Below are 18,222 nucleotides of genomic sequence, written 5' to 3'. Positions count from 1 at the left end.
ATGTGAGAACATGTTTGAGGGTGAGATGTGGAATTTACAATGTCTCCCGGCACCCAAGTGGAGATGCCTAGCCCACCCTGGAGAGTGGGTCCAGGCTGGGAAGTGAAGCTGGAGCCATCATCACAGGAGGGAGCAGATGTGTGGGCTGCACACGGTTGCTCAAGGAGAATATGAAGAGGGGATAGAAATAGATTATGGTCGGGAGATAGCATCATTTAAGAAGCAAGTGAAGGAAGAAGCCAAAGACAAGTCAAGGTGAGGTAGGAAACCAGCAGGACTTATTTTCTGGGCACAACCCTGTTGACTGAGACAGAATCTGGTTCAGACAGAATAAAGTAAAGAAACAGGCAGGAACAAGCGGATGGCTATGAAAGTGATCCCTGGCTGCCCTCAGTGCTCATTAACCTAGGACACTCCCACCAGCCCCGTAACAGTTTACAAATGCCATGGCGACGACCCAGAAGTTATCACTCCTTTCCATGACAATGACCCGGAAGTTACTGCTCCTTTCTAGAAAGTTCTAAATAATCTACCCCTCAATTTGCATTAACCTGCCCCTTAATTTGCATGTTATTGAAAGTGGGTATAAGTGGGTATAAACACAGTTTCCAGGAGCCCATAGGCTGCTGATTCTGAGCACACTACCTATGAGTTAGCCCTGCTCCACAAGGAGAAATACCATTGAATAAAATATTGCTGTCTAACACCACCAGATCACCCTTCAATTCTTTCCTGGGCAAAGCCAAGAATCCTCCCAGGCTAAGCCCCAGTTTTGGTGCTCACCTGTCCTGCAACAAATGGTCTTAAATTTTAATATCAAAATAAAACCATAAAAGTGTGGAGAGAAAAATACAGGGAAAAAATGTACATGATTTTGTAGTGGGGACTATTAGGTCTAATTTCTTGCCAGTCAATAACAATTGAATATTAGCAATTTTAACCTAATACATATCTAAATGTCACCAAAGGCAGAAAATATAATAAATGGTATTTGGGTTTTTAAAAAGTATACATATATATGTTTTTTAAAGCATATACAAGATTACAATGGGAAAATTTTTACAACATATATATATACCAAGGGTTCATAATTTAATATATAAAGAACTTCCAAAAATAAATTAAAGACAAACACTCCCTCAAACAAAGTGAGCAGGGAATGTGGACTGGTGTATTAGTTACCTACTGCTGCATAACAAGTTATCCCAAAACTCAGCAGCTTAAACAACAAACACGTATTATCTCACACTGTCTGAAGGTCAGGAATCCAGGAGCAGCTTAACTAGGGAGGGTCTAATTCAGGGTGTCTCATGCAGTCAGGAGGTAAGCTAGGGTTGTGGCCACTAAAAGGCCTGCCTGGGCCTCCAAGGTCACACCCTCTGCTGTTAGTGAGAGCCTCAGCTCCTCCCTGGTTGTTGGCTGGAGGTCTCAGTCTCTCACCATGTGGACCTCTCCACATGGCAACTCACTTCCTCCAGGGCAAATGACAGAGACAGAGACAGAGACAGAGACAGAGACAGAGTTAGTTCACTGCCCACTGCCTAGTCTCCAAAGTCACACACAGGCACTTCCACTTAACTTCATTCATTAGAACCTGGCCGTTAAATCCAACCCACACTCCTTTCTTTGAAGGGAAGAGTATCAAAGAATGTGTGCAGGCATTTTTAAAACCCAAAGGGAAATTTTAAAACACAATGGGAACTTTACAAAAGATGAAATATACAATACAAATAAGCATGAAAAACAGCCCCCCTCTGCTTTCAGGGGAAATTAATTACTCCCAGGTCCACAGCACATGGAGTTTTCTCCAGCCTGCCTGTCTTCAGCAGGGCTGTTCCCTCTGCCCGCCGCGCCCCTCCCCTCCCCATCTGGCCTCCTCTTGCAACGGCCCCCTTGTCTCCTGGGAAAAGACTCCCTCCAGCCATCATGCTTAGGCCGCATGAGCCTCCTCTTATTCCTGTTATCTCATTCGTCATGCTGTATTGTAATCACCTCTCTCATTAGCCATCAAGCTCTCTCAACTCAGGGTCCATGACTTCATCATCATTTTACTTCTAGTGCCTGGCATATAGTAGACAAATAACTAGGTCTCACGTGATAAATGGTCTACCAGGTACTTTTAGGGAACACAGAACCCATGTTTCCTGGGTCTGAAAAGAGAAGTCACGAAGACTGGGCTTCACTTCCCAGCCCTCTTGGAATGCAATCCCTCCGAGTGAGGGATTTCTCCTCGCATAGACACAATCGCCTTGCAGACTCTGCAAACCTGGCTCCTCCAGTTCTCTACAGCATGGAGGCTCCACAGTGAGGCTTATTCACCCGGACACACGATTTACATCTGTTCCTAACAACGGGCATCAAGTTGGCAGCTCAGCCCTGCCATGGGCCACAGTGATAACCCCTGTTGTGTTTCACCAAATAAACTCTGGAACTCTGGAACCCAGAGACCCACCAAGCTGGGACACCCTACCTGAGCCGCAGACACCTCTCCGCAAGCAGACAACTCGTCCAAGGACTTTCCCACATGGCAGCAAGCCTGTCAGCTTCTGCTCGTCAGCATGTGTCTTGCTCTCCAGCCCTAAGTGCTCTTCAAGGACAAAAAAACCTCTGCAAACACAATCACCTCGTGCAGCACCGTGGTCCATGAAGACTCTCACCAAGTACGGCCTGGAAAGGAGAAAAGGTGATGAGGACAAGGTGAGCTCAGGCAGCTGCTTTGTCAGTGACTTTTGAGCACCTCATAAGTATCAGTCAGCAGTGGCCACAGTGATGCTGAGTAACAAACGTATGGGTGGACACACAGCCACTGCTGAGACCGGGTGTCCCAAAGCCAAGTGCTGGACCTGTGGCTTGTTGCTTCAACCCTGGGAGGCCCACGGAGTTATGGATGTTTGGGGGGTGCACTCATAAGCAGAAAATCCAAGCCTCTAGTCTGGCTCCCCTGTTCTGGCTGTTACCCCATTACAGCTTCTGGACTTCAGCAGAGAAGAGCGAATTCTTTCCTCTCCCCTTACACTCTCTGGCTCAGGAAGCAGTGGAAAGATGTAGGGGTCCCAGAACCTCCCTCAACTGGTCCAATATTCCTGCGACTGCCGACCAGACATAAACTCACCAAGTTTTTTACAAGCTTGTCCCTTCCTGGTGAGAAGCTCCCCAGATATAACAACAGAAACAGACCTATCAGGTTCTGCCAGGAAGAAAGAGCCATGCGTAAGTCAGACCTCATGGCTCCTTCAAACACTCAGAGGCAACATTAATCTGGATTCTTGGATGAAAGGTCTAGCTTGCCTTGCCAGTTCATTTGTAAACTGGACAGCCAGAAAGCACCTCCGAGCGTGGAGACCCACTGCTCCACTGAAGCTTTTAGGGCGGCAAGGCCTTCCTCAGTAGTCTTTCTGTCTTTCTTTCAGCTGCAAATTCAGCAGCAGCATTTAATAAGAAAAACAGAAGCCACAGGAAAAAGGGAGCTCCGGAAACAACACACGGTGCAAAACCCTTTAAGTTTCAGCTGCTCCCAGTTAGAGGACACTCAACTGCTCCAGGCAAGAGCCCGACAAGGGGCCAGTTGACCAGGGAATTAATGAGCAACAGGAACACGACTCCCTTGGGAATGTTCTCTGCAAACCAGGGACATAGACGGCTCCAGGGACCAGCTGCCCCTCTCTCCCCTACATTGGCCGCTTTTTCTTCCTGTCCTTATTTCCTCCTGCCCACTCCCCTCCTCTTCTCACTGTTGCTTCCTCCTGTCCCATTATTTCCTTCTTCTCCTTTGTCAGTTCTTTAGTCCTCTTAGGGGACATCCCTCAAGCATTGCAGACTGTGTGCCATTTAAGGCCAAATACATCCCTGTCTAAGACAAAGAGAAGAATAATTAGTTACAACGGGCTGGGCATGGTGGCTCACGCCTGTAATCCCAGCACTTTCGGAGGCCAAGATGGGTGGATCACCTGAGGTCAGAAGTTCGAGACCAGCCTGGCCAACATGGTAAAACTCTGTCTCTAGTAAAAATTTAAAAAATTAGCCAGGCATGGTGGTGGGTGCCTATAATCCCAGCTACTCGAGAGGCTGAGGCACAAGAATCGCTTGAACCTGGGAGGCGGGGGTTGCAGTGAGCTGAGATGGTGCCATTGCACCGCAGCCTGAGCAACAAGAGCCAAACTCCATCTCAAAACAAAACAAAACAAACAAAAAAATTAGTTATAACAGCAGCCACATTTGCTGAGTGTTTATTACGTGCTAGGCACTGTTCTAAGCGTTTTGCAGTCACTAGGTCACTCCTCCAAAATGGCCTACAGATGCAAACTTCCCCTAATGCTATCCCCATTTAACACATGAGGCAGAGGGAGAGAGCAGCCTCATTCAGATGAGAAGCTTTGAAGAAAAGAGACTGAGTGCTTCCTGTTCCACCGTTTCTGTAAGGGGCCCTCTCGAAACTCCCCACGGGATTGTTGTAAAGATTCTCATTTCCTTCAGAGGCTGGTGAAGGCGTGTGCTATCATGATGTGGACCTAAAAAGGAAGCAACATCTCTCGTTTTATAGGCACAGGCCAATGAGGCAGGCAGCAATGGGTTAATAAGCACAGGATTCTCCCTAGACTCAGCTGGCTGACCAGCTGTCCCACCCTTTTCTCGTAGCTGCATGAAATGGAGCATCAAGCATTCTAACAGTCAGGATCTGCTTGGTTGCAAATAATAAACACAACAAAAGGTGCTTCAATGATAAAGACATTTATCCTCTCCCTTTACAAGGCATTCAGAGGTAGGGCAGCTCGAGGGGTGGTTAATTCTGCAGCTCAATTATGACATCGAGGACTCCAGTTCTTTCTGTCTTCACTGCCATCTTCATGTCTCTCCTCACGGCATCGAAACAGCTGCCACAGCTCCAGGCAAACATCCACATGCAACATCCCGAGGTGAGAAGGGAGCCATCTCTTCCTTGTATCTCTTTCTAGGAGCTAAGAACCATTTCCCAGAAGCCCCCAGCCAACTTCTCCTGACATCTCATTGGCTGCAACTGGGTCACATGTTCCTACCTAAGCCAAAAACGGGCAAACAGAGTGGAACCATATGTTTGCTTTGGAAACTAAAAATAACATCCTAAGCACCCGCAACCAATTGAGCAGACCCACTCTGGGCCAAGGGAAACCTGAAAAAATGAATTCCCAACCATGACAGGAAGGGAGGTCAGATACACCTCATTATTCGCCCTCCATGTTGGAGTTTAGGCACAGCTGACCAGCATTAACATTAAAATAGAGATCATAGGCCGGGCGCAGTGGCTCACGCCTGTAATCCCAGCACTTTGGGAGGCCGAGGCAGGTGGATCACAAAGTCAGGAGTTCGAGACCAGCCTGACCAACATGGTGAAACCCCATCTATACTAAAAATATAAAATTAGCCGGGCATGGTGGCATGCACCTGTAATCCCAGCTACTCAGGAAGCTGAGGCAGGAGGATCACTTGAACCCAGGAGGTGGAGGTTGCAGTGAGCTGAGATCGCGCCACTGCATTCCAGCCTGGGCAACGGAGCAAGATTCTGTCTCAATAAAATAAAATAAAATAAAAATAATAAAATAGGGATCATAAGGTTGACAGAAGACTTCATTGTGGCCATAAGATACCGAATTCTAACCTGACTCTAATATAACATCACGTGACAGATAGCAGACCCTGAGGGAAATCAAAATTGTTTACCCCAAAATCTATTTCTTGACATATTTTGAAATGACCCTTCAAAGTCGTCTTTTTTTTTTTTTTTTTTTTTTTTGAGACAGACTCTTGCTCTGTTGCCCAGGCTGCAGTGCAGTGGCATGATCTCAGGTCACTGCAACCTCCACCTCCTGGGTTCAAGTGATTCTCCTGCCTCAGCCTCCCGAGTAGCTGGGACTACAGGTGCCCACCACCACAACCCGCTAATTTTTTTGCATTTTTTAGTAGAGACAGGGTTTCACCATCTTGGTCACGATGGTCTCAAACTCCTGACCTCATGATCCACCCACCTCGGCCTCCCAAAGTGCTGGGATTACAGGCGTGAGCCACCGCGCCCCAGCCCCAAAGTTGTCTTTTGTGGGAGAAATTTGCAACTGAAGGGAATCTTCTTCCTTTTCTAGGTCTTACCCAGATGTAGAAGAGATTAAATGACAGTTTGACACCTTTAAGGTCTGAAAAGAGATATTTACCGTATTCTCCCTAAGGCTGCATCTGGAGGTTTCATCTACATAACTAGAACCTTGGCTTCTGCAACCCCTCTTATCTTAACTCAAGCATTTACCTCAAGTCTGCAGACAAAGCTTAACTCTTTCAACCAATTGCCAGTCAGAAAATCTTTTAATCCACCTGTGACCTGTAACCAGCCTCCCCTCCCACTTTGAGATTCCCACCTTTTTGGGGCAAATAAATATATACCTTCCATGTATTGACTTATGTCTTCACCTGTAACTTCTGTCTCCCTAAAATGTATAAGATGAAGCTACAACCTGTCCACGTAGGACACATTTTCTCAGGATCTCGAGACTGTTCCTCAGGCCATGGTCACTCATACTAGCTCAGAATAAACCTCTTTAAACATTTTACTGTTTGGCTTTTTTGTCAACAATTTCAACCAATCCAAATTTGAAACAAAGGGTCAAGAAAACCACTATCTCTCCAGGAAATGGTTCCATGCTCTTTTCTTCCTGGCATCTTTACACACCAGTTATCTTCATTGCCTCCATGCACGGCCATTAACTGGATTACTGGGGATTCCTAAACAAGGAATATAAAATCAAATTAAAAATATAACTAAAAATATAAAATTAGCTGGGCATGGTGGCATGCGCCTGTAATTCCAGCTACTCAGGAAGCTGAGGCAGGAGGATCACTTGAACCCAGGAGGTAGAGGTGGCGGTGAGCCGAGATCGCGCCACTGCACTCCAGCCTGGGCAACAAGAGCAAAACTCTGTCTCGAAAAAAAAAAAAAAAAAAGAAAGAAAGAAAGAAACAGCCTCTTACGTGATCTTTGCTGCCTGCCACCACCATCCATGCCTAGTAAAATATTCCAGTGCTAGGAAGATGCTTGGAATGTCACGGAGGTGGGAATCACTTTAAAGCAAGCAAATATTGTTAGACTCCTGGCTCTGCCACTTACTTGGTAGAGTAAGACATGGGAGAAGGGAACATGACTGTTAGATGGAAAACCAACATCTTCTGCCTTTATCAGCTTCTTTCTTGACACATTCTCACCTAAGAGTTGTCATCACACCAACAAAGAGTCATCACACCAACAAAGAGTCCTCACACCAACAAGTTCACACTCAGCTTCCTTGCCAGCTAGGGAAACTACCTGTTCTAAATGCAAAACATGTGAAATTCATCTTTTCCCAGCCCTTTGGTCTTTCGCCTTGACAGACAAAGCTTTGCCTTGCCAGTCTGTGTCTGATCGAGTGCCAATAATGATAAGGTTAAGACAAAAAAGGGCCCAAATTCCTGGCTCGATTCAATTCAGAGATAACCACGTGCAGACGTTCTGGGTGTTTCTGTAATGAATTTTGAACTCAGCCTGTGTTTAGAAAAGACTGGTGTCACATATAAGCTGTATGGGGTCACACAAAGTTTAGCCTGATTCAGAAGTGGGTCTGAAAGAGAGAGGGAGAGAGCCAGAAGGATGACAGAGAGAAAGATCCAGAGAGATGAGCGAGAACTCAAGCCAGTCTTTTGTCTTCTTCCCCTTGCAAAAATACGGCTACATTGCTCCAAAAAAGGACAGTTGAACTCTCAAGACACAGAACACCTCAAATAATTCCCAAATATCTAACAACATCACCCTGTAATCAGTCCTACATCCTAGACTGCAAAATCACGTTTGCAAAATCTCCTGGCTAGCCCTGAATCAGTATGCACAGAGCCTAACACCAAACCTACCATTGTTTTAAAAAATCAGAGGCCAGGCGCTGTGGCTCATGCCTGTAATCCCAGCACTTTGGGAGGCCGAGGCAGGTGGATCACCTGAGGTCAGAAGTTCAAGACCAGCCTGACCAACATGGAGAAACCCCATCTCTACTAAAAATACAAAATTAGCTGGGCATAGTGGCACATACCTGTAATCCCAGCTATTCAGGAGGCTGAGGCAGGAGAATCACCTGAAAGCGGGAGGCGGAGGTTGCGGTGAGCTGAGATCGCACCATTGCACTCCAGCCCAGGCAACAAGAGCAAAACTCTGTCTCAAAAAAAAAAAAAAAAATTCAGAATAAGAAAAGTCCCCTCTGTGATAGGCTGTCACCCTGTGCCGAGCATCTGACTCAGTATCCTCTATTCCTCACCTCACTGGCCCCTCCCAGGAATGCTGGGAGGTGGGTGTTATCTTTAGTGTTTGGTTTGCAAATACCCATTAACAGCTTGGAGAAGTTGTTCACTGACTCACCTGAGGCTACTACCTAGCAAGTAAGTGGCCAAGCCCGGAGTCTCACTTAAGCCTAACAATAATTATGTACTTGCTTTTAAGCTATTCCCACCTCTGTGACATTCCAAGCATCTTCCTAGCACTGCAACACTCCATTAGGCATGGATGAAATACTTTATTAGGCACTGGAAGTAGGCACTTTATTAGCACTGGAGCACTGGAATACTTTATTAGGCATGGATGGTGGTGAGAGGCAGCAAAGATCATATATGAGGCTGGTTCACGGCATCGTCATCATTATTTAGGAATCCCCAGTAATCCAGTTAATGGCCATGCATGGAAGCAATGCAGAGAATTGGTGTGTAAAGATGCCAGGAAGAAAAGAGCATAGAAACGTTTCCTGGGGAGACAGTGGTCCTCTTGACCCTTTGTTTCAAAAATCACTCACTCCTCTAAAAGATGTGTACATAAAGGTTTATAGCAGCTTTATTCATAAAAGCCAAAAGGTAGAAACAACTCAAATGCCCATCAATGGATAAATGGTTAGGCCTGGTGCGGTGGCTCACGCGTGTAATCCCAGTGCTTTGGGAGGCCAAGCAGGGCAGGATCACTTGAGGCCAGGAGTTTGAGACCAGGCTGGGCAACATCGTGAGACCTCATTTCCACGAAAACATTTTTTTAAAAGGATACATGGGTAAGCAAAATGTGATCAATGTGATCTCTGCAGAGTGGACTATGATTCAGCTATCAAAAGGAATGAAGCACTAATGTTACCATCTTGCGAATGCACCACAATGTAGCAGTCTGTCGTTGTTTGAGGTATCACCTGCAGTTCTTTGTCTTGTGAAAATTAAGGAACGTGGACACCAAGGGTGACATTCATGCTAAAGTTTAATAAGCAAAAGAGGAAAGCTCTCTGCTGCAGACAGCAGGCCTGAAAGAGGGTTGCCGTTTTTACAGTAGACTGCAAAGTCTACTTTTTTTTATACAAAACCGATGAGGGCTGGGTGCCTCCTTTGCATAAGGCATGAATTCCTGGTAGCTCCACCCTGTCCTCCTAATGCGCACGCGGGCCCTTAGCTTGAGTTACTCCATATTGCTTCGCTCCCCTTACTGCACATGTGTCAGGGGATGGAATTTTCCACTGTGGGCCTGTCTGGGCAAGTCACCTGTGTAATCTTATCTGTGCGGCTGTGGGCATCTTAGGCAAGCCCCCCTGTGCAAGTTCCCTCATCTGTGCCTGCAGCTTGATTTTTCAGGCTGTTCTTTTGTTTGAAAGAATTCAACCAAGGACCCACCCTAACTGCCTGCCTGACTGGTTCCTTTTTCTCCTCTCTCACTGACACAAGCTACAACATGGATGAACCTCAAAAACGATGCAGAGTAAAAGCAGCCAGACATAAAAGGCCACGTAGTGCCTGACTCCATTCATGTGAAATATCCAGAATAGGTAAATCCATAGAGACAGAAAGCAAATTGGTGGTTGCCATGGGCTGGGAAGAGGGGGGATGGGGAGTGACTGCTCAATGGATATGGGGTTTCCCTTTAGGGTGATGAAAATGTTCTGGAACTAGGTACAGGTGGTGGTCACAACATTGTGACTGTCCTAAATGTCATTGAATTGTCCACTTTAAAATGGTTAGTTTTATGTGATGTGAATTTCAGCTCAATTTGAAAAAAAAAAAAGAAGAAGAAAAGAGAAAGTCACTCTCCAGCTTTATAATATGAAAGGAAAATCTTGGGCCCCCAAAATCACTAAGCTAAAGGGAAAAGTCAAGCTGGAAACTGCTCAGGGCAAACCTGCCTCCCATTCTATCCAAAGTCACCCATCTGCTCACTGAGATGGATGCATATCTGATTGCCTCCTTTGGAAAGGCTCATTAGAAACTCAAAAGAATGCAACCATTTGTCTCTCACCTACCTGTGACCTGGAAGCCCTCTCCCTGCTTCGAGTTGCCCCCACCTTTCTGGACAGAACCAATGTACTTCTTACATATATTGATTGGCGTCTCATGTCTCCCTAAAATGTATAAAGCCAAGCTGTGCCCCGACCACCTTGGGCACATGTCATCAGGACTTCCTGAGGCTAGGTCACAGGTGCATCCTCAACCTTGGCAAAATAAACTTTCTAAGTTAACTGAGACCTCAGACTTTCTGGGTTTACAATAATTATCACATTCTCTGAAAGCAACACAGCCAGTTCCCTCCCAACAGGTGGGGTGAGAGGTGATACTCCAAGGAGTGTGGATGCTGCTGTCAGGAAGCGCTCAGGCACTGGGCTGTCTCCATCAACTCTTGTTGCCGTATGTGGAGTGACCTAATCTAACCATTTATCATCATTTTAAGAAACCAGGGTATTATTGTTTGAGGGCCGAAGTTCTGCAGAACCGGCTCAGGAAGCAGCAAAACACCACCGTCAATGGATATGACCATCAGAAAGGCCGGCTAACTCTCCCTCCTCCCCAGGAAACAGCTATGAAATTAGCATGTGAGCCCAAAATGCCATCATTAGGCTTGAAATAAGCTGCGGTCTCCAGCAGGAAGGAGAATAATTGAATTGGCAATGTGCTGTCTCTGACATCGGTTACCTTTTAGACAAAGCCTCACGTGTTCCTGATTTGAAATTTCATTTCGGGGGTTGGGGGAGAGATCTGGTTTCTGTCTGCTTGGGACGGGGAGGGTGAGAGCAGGCAGAGAAGAAAGGGCCTGTGTGGAGAGCTCCTGGCCACAAACATCCAAAGGAAGGGGAAATTGCAGTGACCCTAACTTTTCACTTTCAAAAGCTGAGTGATCCTTCTGCATGTATGGAATGCTGGCATGTCAATGACAAAGCCACCCTGCAGTGTGGCTCCAGATTTCCTAAGGGGGAGTGGGGGTGGGGAGAGGCCTTCATCTAGTGGAAAGGGGAACCCCAGCGCCCCACGTGAAACAAAGAACTTTTGGAAAATATTTGGATTCTTGGCTTCTGCAGGAGCCACCATTGATAAAACACCTGGAGCACCCTACGCATTGGCTGCCAGTTTGGTCACTGGGCTGTCACCTGCCCTCAGAGATGGTCCACAGATGATGTAACAAAAGACAGAGCCCAGGCCTCCCGACTTCCAAAAAGTTCTTTTTCTTTTTTTCTTTTCTTTTCTTTTCTCTTTCTTTCTTTCTTTCTCTTTCTCTCTTTCTTTCTTTTTTTTTTCAGACAGAGTCTTGCTCTGTTGCCCAGGCTGGGGTGCAGTGGTGTGATCCTGGCTCACTGCAACCGCCACCTCCTGGGTTCAAGCGATTCTCATGTCTCAGCCTCTGTCTCCTAAGTAGCTGGGATTACAGGCATGAGCCACCACACCCTACCCCAAAGACTCCTTTTTCCATTTGCCCCATTAGCCAAGGAGATGTCACTGAATGATCTTGAAGTGCCTGGATCAAGCTGGGGTTTAATCTGGTTCTTCCCAAAGTCCTCCCCATGGTCCTCCATGGTCCCCCAGCATTCCCTGCATCCCACCATTAATAATGATTTTCTTTTCTCACCTGAAGTCAAGTCATAATTATCACCCAATCCTTTTTTCCACCTATTTATTCACTTTCTGAAGCTTCCCCACTTGGTTCTGTCAGCCTCTGTGGATTCATCCTCCCCTCCTTGAAACTACCTTCTATCTAGTGCCTCCCAGTACTGGGACCCCAAAACTTTAACTCACCCGCAGTGACACAGAGGTGTCACTGTCATTCCAGTTCAACACACGTATTGAGAATCACTCTTATCCACACAGTGAACTGAGTTTTCACCTCATTTTCACATGTATATGAGAACTTTGGAAGACTGGAATGAACCATGTTTTATCAACAGTATGGAATATTACACAGTTGCTAAAAAGAGTGCACTAGGGCAGGGTGTTCACCTGAAGGGATAGCTGATATATTAAGTTCAGAAACAACTGGCGTTTGATCAAGGTTAGCATCGTCAGTGACGTCAATAGCATGTCCTACTGATATGATGTGATGGAAATGGCACTTTACCTCTGGTATCTTCCTCCCCAAAACATATACCCCTGGTCTAACCATGAGAAATACATCAGAAAAACCCAAATTGACATTCTACAAAATAATTGGCCAGTATTCTTCAAAAGTATCAAGGTCATAAAAGATGGAGACTGGCCAGGTGCGGTGGCTCATGCCTATAATCCCAGCACTTTGGGAGGCCAAGGTTAGTGGATCAACTGAGGTCAGGAGTTCGAGACCAGCCTGGTCAACACGGTGAAACCCTGCCTCTACCACTGCACTCCAGCCTGGGCAATGAGAGAGAAAATCTGTCTTAAAAAAAAAAAAGTCCGATATAGACTAAAGAACCATCTCAGATTGGAGGAGACTAAGAGACTTGACAACTGAATGTCCTGGGGTCTTCGCTGGTTCCCTAAAACAGCAGGGAAATACTGGAGAAAACTGGTGATGGCTCAAAGAAGTGTGGAGCTTCTTTAATAGTAACGTGCAGCCGGGAGCAGTGGCTCACGCCTGTAATCCCAGCACTTTGGGAGGCCAAGGCAGGCAGACCACCTGAGGTCGGGAGTTCGAGACCAGCCTGACCAACTTGGAGAAACCCCATCTCTACTAAAAATACAAAATTAGCCAGGCGTGGTGGCGCATGCCTGTAGTCCCAGCTGCTCAGGAGGCTGAGGCAGGAGAATCGCTTGAACCTGGGAGGTGGAGGTTCCTGTGGGCTGAGATCTCGCCATTGCACTCCAGCCTGGGCAACAGGAGCGAAACTCTGTCTCAAAAAAAAATAGTAACGTGCTAGGGTTGATCTCCTGGTTTTGACAAATGTACAATAGAGGAAACAGGGTGAAGAGTAGATGAGAACTCTCTGTACTATTTTTGCAACTTTCTTGTAAAAATAAAACTATTCTACACGGTGTATTTTTAAAAAGAGCAGCAAGTTGTAATGTGAATAGTATACTCTTATTTACTTTAAAAAACCAAAGCCTATAATAGGTCCATATGTATAAACATGGCATAGCAGGGCACACACTAAATTGTTACTATTTGTTACCTGGGGGTGGGAGTTAGGGGGATTATTAATATGCTTTTTATTTCTAAGTTATCGAACTGTTGCAATGAGCAACCTGTTTCTATGCTATCTAGCCTGTTATAAAGAGTAAAATATGCAATTTTTAAAAATCTAATGAATTTTGGGCAAAAATACTTGCTTCCCTATCTCCAAAAGCAGTGGCAAGAAAACATGTATTGGAGCTCTAACAAAGAGAGTTAAATTACACCCTGCCATAACCCCCAAAAGAGTTTCTCTCTCCAGAAACATGGTGGTATTTTCACTGGCCCTGTTAGACAGTTAAACTGGATAACAAGTATAAGACTAATTACTACCCTACAGTATGGCAGCTTGTAAATGACAGCCTTCAATTTATTCGACAAAGAATTTTATACATTAAGGGAAATGTGGGGGAAACTATCCACTTCGTACTACACACCAAACCTGAAGGTGTTGAATGTTTTTGACTCATTGAATGGAACCGTTCTTGGGGAAGGAAGGTAGTGTAGGATGGAGGAGGCAAAGTAAAGAAGGAGAAACTATAAGAGAAGGTTGAGGGAGCTGACAATTAAGGAACTACATATGATTCCAAGAGGAGAGAATGAGCCAAACTGCAGAACACAGAGGAGGAAAAGGAGGTGAAGACTGCTTGGAGGAGAACCAACTGAAAAAGCATTATAGCCAATAAGAGGTTCAGTCAGTGGCCAGATATAAGATAAATATACAAATACCAGTAAACTTCCTTTACAGCAGCCTCAACCAATTACAAAATGCCAGGGGCAAAAAGACCCATCTTATTAACAACAAAAAAATGAAGAATAATGAAGTATAAAATTAACAAGAAATTCCCAAGACCTATGTGATGATTACAAAACTTCATTGGATACCATGAGTAGATCTGAATAAACAGGAAGATTTATCTAGTTCTTTAGGTAAGAAGGTTCAACCTTGTAAAGATGATGATTTCATGTTGACTTGAATCCAGATCTTCAATGCAATACCAAGAAAACTCCTAGGAGGATTTTATTTATTTATTTACTTATTTATTTATTTTGAGACAGAGTTTCGCTCTTGTTGCCCAGGCTGGAGTGCAATGGTGCAATCTCAGCTCACTGCAACCTCTGCCTCCTGGGTTCAAGTGATTCTCCTGCCTCAGCCTCCCAAAGTAGCTGGGATTACAGGCACCTGCCACCACGTCCAGCTAATTTTTTTGTATTTTTAGTTGAGACGGGGTTTCACCATGTTGGCCAGGTGGTCTTCAACTCCTGACCTCAGGTGATCCACCCACCTCAGCCTCCCAAAGTGCTGGGATTACAGGTGTGAGCCACCACACCTGGCCAAGGATTTTAAATATAACTTGAGAAGCTGATTCCAAAATCCATCTAAGATGAAAAGCTATAAAATTGTGTAAAAAAACAACAGTAAGATGTTAAAACATACTACAAAGCTGTAACCATTAAAACAGTGTGATACTGGTACATGTAGGTGCTTTGATGATTCCTTGCCATCTCCAGCATCTAACCCCCTCTTCCTACTCCCAAAGAATACCCTGAATATCCCAGCCAATGGATGAATGTGTGGTTGGCCCCATCCCCAACACTAGCAGGGATTTGATTGGCTTAAGGTAGTCAGTGTATTCCATTCTTCCAACCATAGTTCTTGGATCAAACCAAGTCAAAGGACAACAAGACCCAATTCTGGAATTTGTTTAGGTAGACTCCCCCTTTTTCATGTTGGACATGATCAAGGAAGCATGTAGCCTTGGAAGCTCCAGGCTTCAGACCAAGATGGCACCAACATGAAGGAGGTGGAGCCAATAACACAGAGAAAGAAAGCAGGTCCTTATTCTATCACCTGAGCTGCTGGATCTTGCCTGGTCTGAGGTCCTGAACGTCTCAGCTATGAGCTGCACATTTGTTTTAGTGTTTTAATCAGTTTACATTGAATTTGTAGTTGTTTACAACTTAAAGTATCCACCCTGTGTCAATACAGATTGAACACATAGATAGATGGAACAGCAAAGGGTGTCTAGAAAAAGCTGTGTGTGTGGAGGATGCACATGTATACATGTGCACCATATGTGTGTATGTATGTAAATGTAAATTTAGTATGTAAGATGACATTTTTAAATCACAAGGGAAAAGATAGATTATTTAATAAACAGTATGAGGAAAATTAACTACCCATCTTGAAAATAAAATAAAATTAGATTATTGCCACATACTGTTCACAAATGGAAATTTCAGATGCATTAAAATGACAACATTTTTTTAAAATCCTACACAAGTATTAAAAGAAAATAAATGAGATAGGTTTCAAGGGGGCATGGTTGTTGTGTTTTTTTAAAAAAAAAATCTTGGGGTAAATAAGATTTCTAAAACAAGACAGGAAACCTAGAAGCCATAAAGGGAAAAAACATAGAAATTAAAATGTAAAATGTTTACAAGATAAAAGAGGCTGAGCGTGGTGCCTCAAAGTGCGTGGTAATCCCAGCAATTTGGGAGGCCAAGGTGGGAGGATCACTTGAGCCCAGGAGTTCAAGACCAGCCTGGGTAACATAGTGAGACACTGTCTCCATAAAAAATATAAAAAATTAGGCCGGGCACGGTGGCTTACGCCTGTAATCCCAGCACTTTGGGAGGCCGAGGCGGGCAGATCACGAGGTCAGGAGATCAAGACCATCCTGGCTAACACGGTGAAACCCTGTCTCTACTAAAAATACAAAAAATTAGCTGGGCGTGATGGCGGGTGCCTGTAGTCCCAGCTACTCGGGAGGCTGAGGCAGGAGAATGGCGTGAACCCGGGAGGCGGAGATTGCAGTGAGCCGAGATCGCGCCACTGCACTCCAGCCTGGGCTACAGAGCAAGACTCCGTCTCAAAAAATATATATATATATATATATTTTTTTTTATATATATATAAAATATATATAAATTAGCCAGGCTTGGTGGTGCACGCCTGTAGTCCCAGCTACTCAGTTAGGCTGAGGCAGGAGGATCACTTGAGCCCAGGAGGTCAAGGCTGCGGTGTGCTGTGATCACATTACTGCACTCCAGCCTGGTTGATGGAGTGAGACTCTGTTTCAAAAAAAAAAAAAAAAAATAGAGGACACAAAGTTCACATTACAGGTAAAGTTAGTTACAACATACATAAAAACAAAAGATTCACATTAAGATTTTATAAAAGACTCCTACACAAGATTAAGGAACACACAGAAAGTGAGCAACGAATATGAACGAAAAATTCACGAAAGAAGTAAAGGTGGTTGCCTAACATTTGACCAGCTGCTCCACCATGCTAGTAGTTAAGACAAATGCAAACCATGGCAACAACAAGGTTTGGTTTTTTCACCCTTAGGTTTTCACAACTAGAAGTCTGACAATGTTCAGTGTGGGAAAGGTCCGGGAAACAGGCATTCTACACTCCTGGTTGGAGGCCACAATTAGGTTTTAAACGCAGACACTTTAAGACAAGTAGTTCTTACCCTGGCTACAAATGAGAATCACCTAGGGGGCTCTTGAAGAAATTCTGAGGACCAGCTCCACATCCCAGAGATTCAGACTTAATGGGTCCAGTGGGCCTAGCGCAGTGGCTCATTCTAGTAATCCCAGCACTTTGGGAGGCCGAGGTGGGCGGATCACTTGACGTCAGGAGTTCAAGACCAGCCTGGCTAACATGGTGAAACCCTGTCTCTACTAAAAATACAAAAATTAGCTGGGCGTGGTGGTGCATGCCTGTAGTCCCAGCTACTTTGGGAGGCTGAGGCAGGAGAATCGCTTGAATCCAGGAGGTGGAGGTTGCAGTGAGCCAAGAGCACACCATTGCACTCCAGCCTGGGAGACAGTGTGAGACTCCGTCAAAAAAAAAAAAAAAAAAAAAGGGCCTGGGGTGTGGCCCTGACAGGGTGTTTGAAAGAGTCCCCAGGTATTTCAAATGTACAGCCAAGTCCACAAACTGCTGCTTTAGAACCAGAAATTTTACATCTAGAGGTCCATCTTTGAAAAATATAAGCAAATGTGTGCAAAGAGGTACCACAAGGACGCTCACTCCAGCATCTGCGGCAATCGCAAAAACTCAAAAACAATATAAATGCCGTCCGTTGGGGAACAGTGAAATAAACTATGGTACAAGCACACCATGTAATCTAACTCCTGAATCAGTCAGAAAGAACGCGGGGGGTTGATCTGTTATCTACTACACAAATTGAAATGAGAATACATCCAAAACATTGTATCATTGAACAAAAACGCAAGTTACAGAATGATATGTACATATGATCCCATTTATGTTAGACAATACCAAATACTTCTATGAGTACTAATACATGTATATAAATGTTAAGAAACGACTAGAACATGGCCGGGTGCAGTGACTCATGCCTGTAATCCCAGCACTTGGGGGACCACGTTGGGAGAATCACTTGAGGCCAGCAGTTGGAGACCAGCCGGGGCAACACAGTAGATCCCATTTCTACCAAAAGTAAAGCAAGTTATCTGGGCATCGCCACACGCTCCTCTCGTCCTAATTACTTGGGAGGCTAAAGCGGGAGAATTGCTCGAGCCCAGGAGCTCAAGGCTGCAGTGAGCTATGACGGCACCACTGCACTCTGGCTGGGTGACAGAGTGAGACCCTGTCTTTGAATAATTAATAATAATAATAATAAAACATACATCAAGCTGGTAACAATACTATAGTTAACTTCTAGGGAAAGAAGAGATTGAAAGGTGAATGGAAGGCAAGACATGTTTTACTTCTTAGTCTACAGTATTCTCTGAATTTTCATAAGAACATCATGTATTTATTATTTGGGAAATTAAGC

At 44.9% G+C, this 18,222-nt stretch overlaps 1 protein-coding gene across 7 annotated transcripts in view; it reads right to left on the bottom strand.

The window, feature by feature from the left end:
* The window catches only part of RFLNA (refilin A), a 346,100-nt gene that overhangs the window by 163,188 nt on the left and 164,690 nt on the right, over positions 1–18,222 (bottom strand). For all 7 annotated transcript variants that reach the window (XM_055096335.2, XM_055096334.2, XM_055096333.2 and 4 more), the window contains one exon: positions 2,471–2,667. The gene's annotated coding sequence lies outside the window, so the exon portion shown is untranslated. The remainder of the gene's footprint in view (positions 1–2,470; positions 2,668–18,222) is intronic.

This window comes from Pan paniscus, chromosome 10, assembly GCF_029289425.2.
Source record: "Pan paniscus chromosome 10, NHGRI_mPanPan1-v2.0_pri, whole genome shotgun sequence".
Classification (NCBI taxonomy): domain Eukaryota; kingdom Metazoa; phylum Chordata; class Mammalia; order Primates; family Hominidae; genus Pan; species Pan paniscus.
Note: the sequence above shows the minus strand (reverse complement) of the source record. Positions and strands in the feature narration are given on the sequence as shown.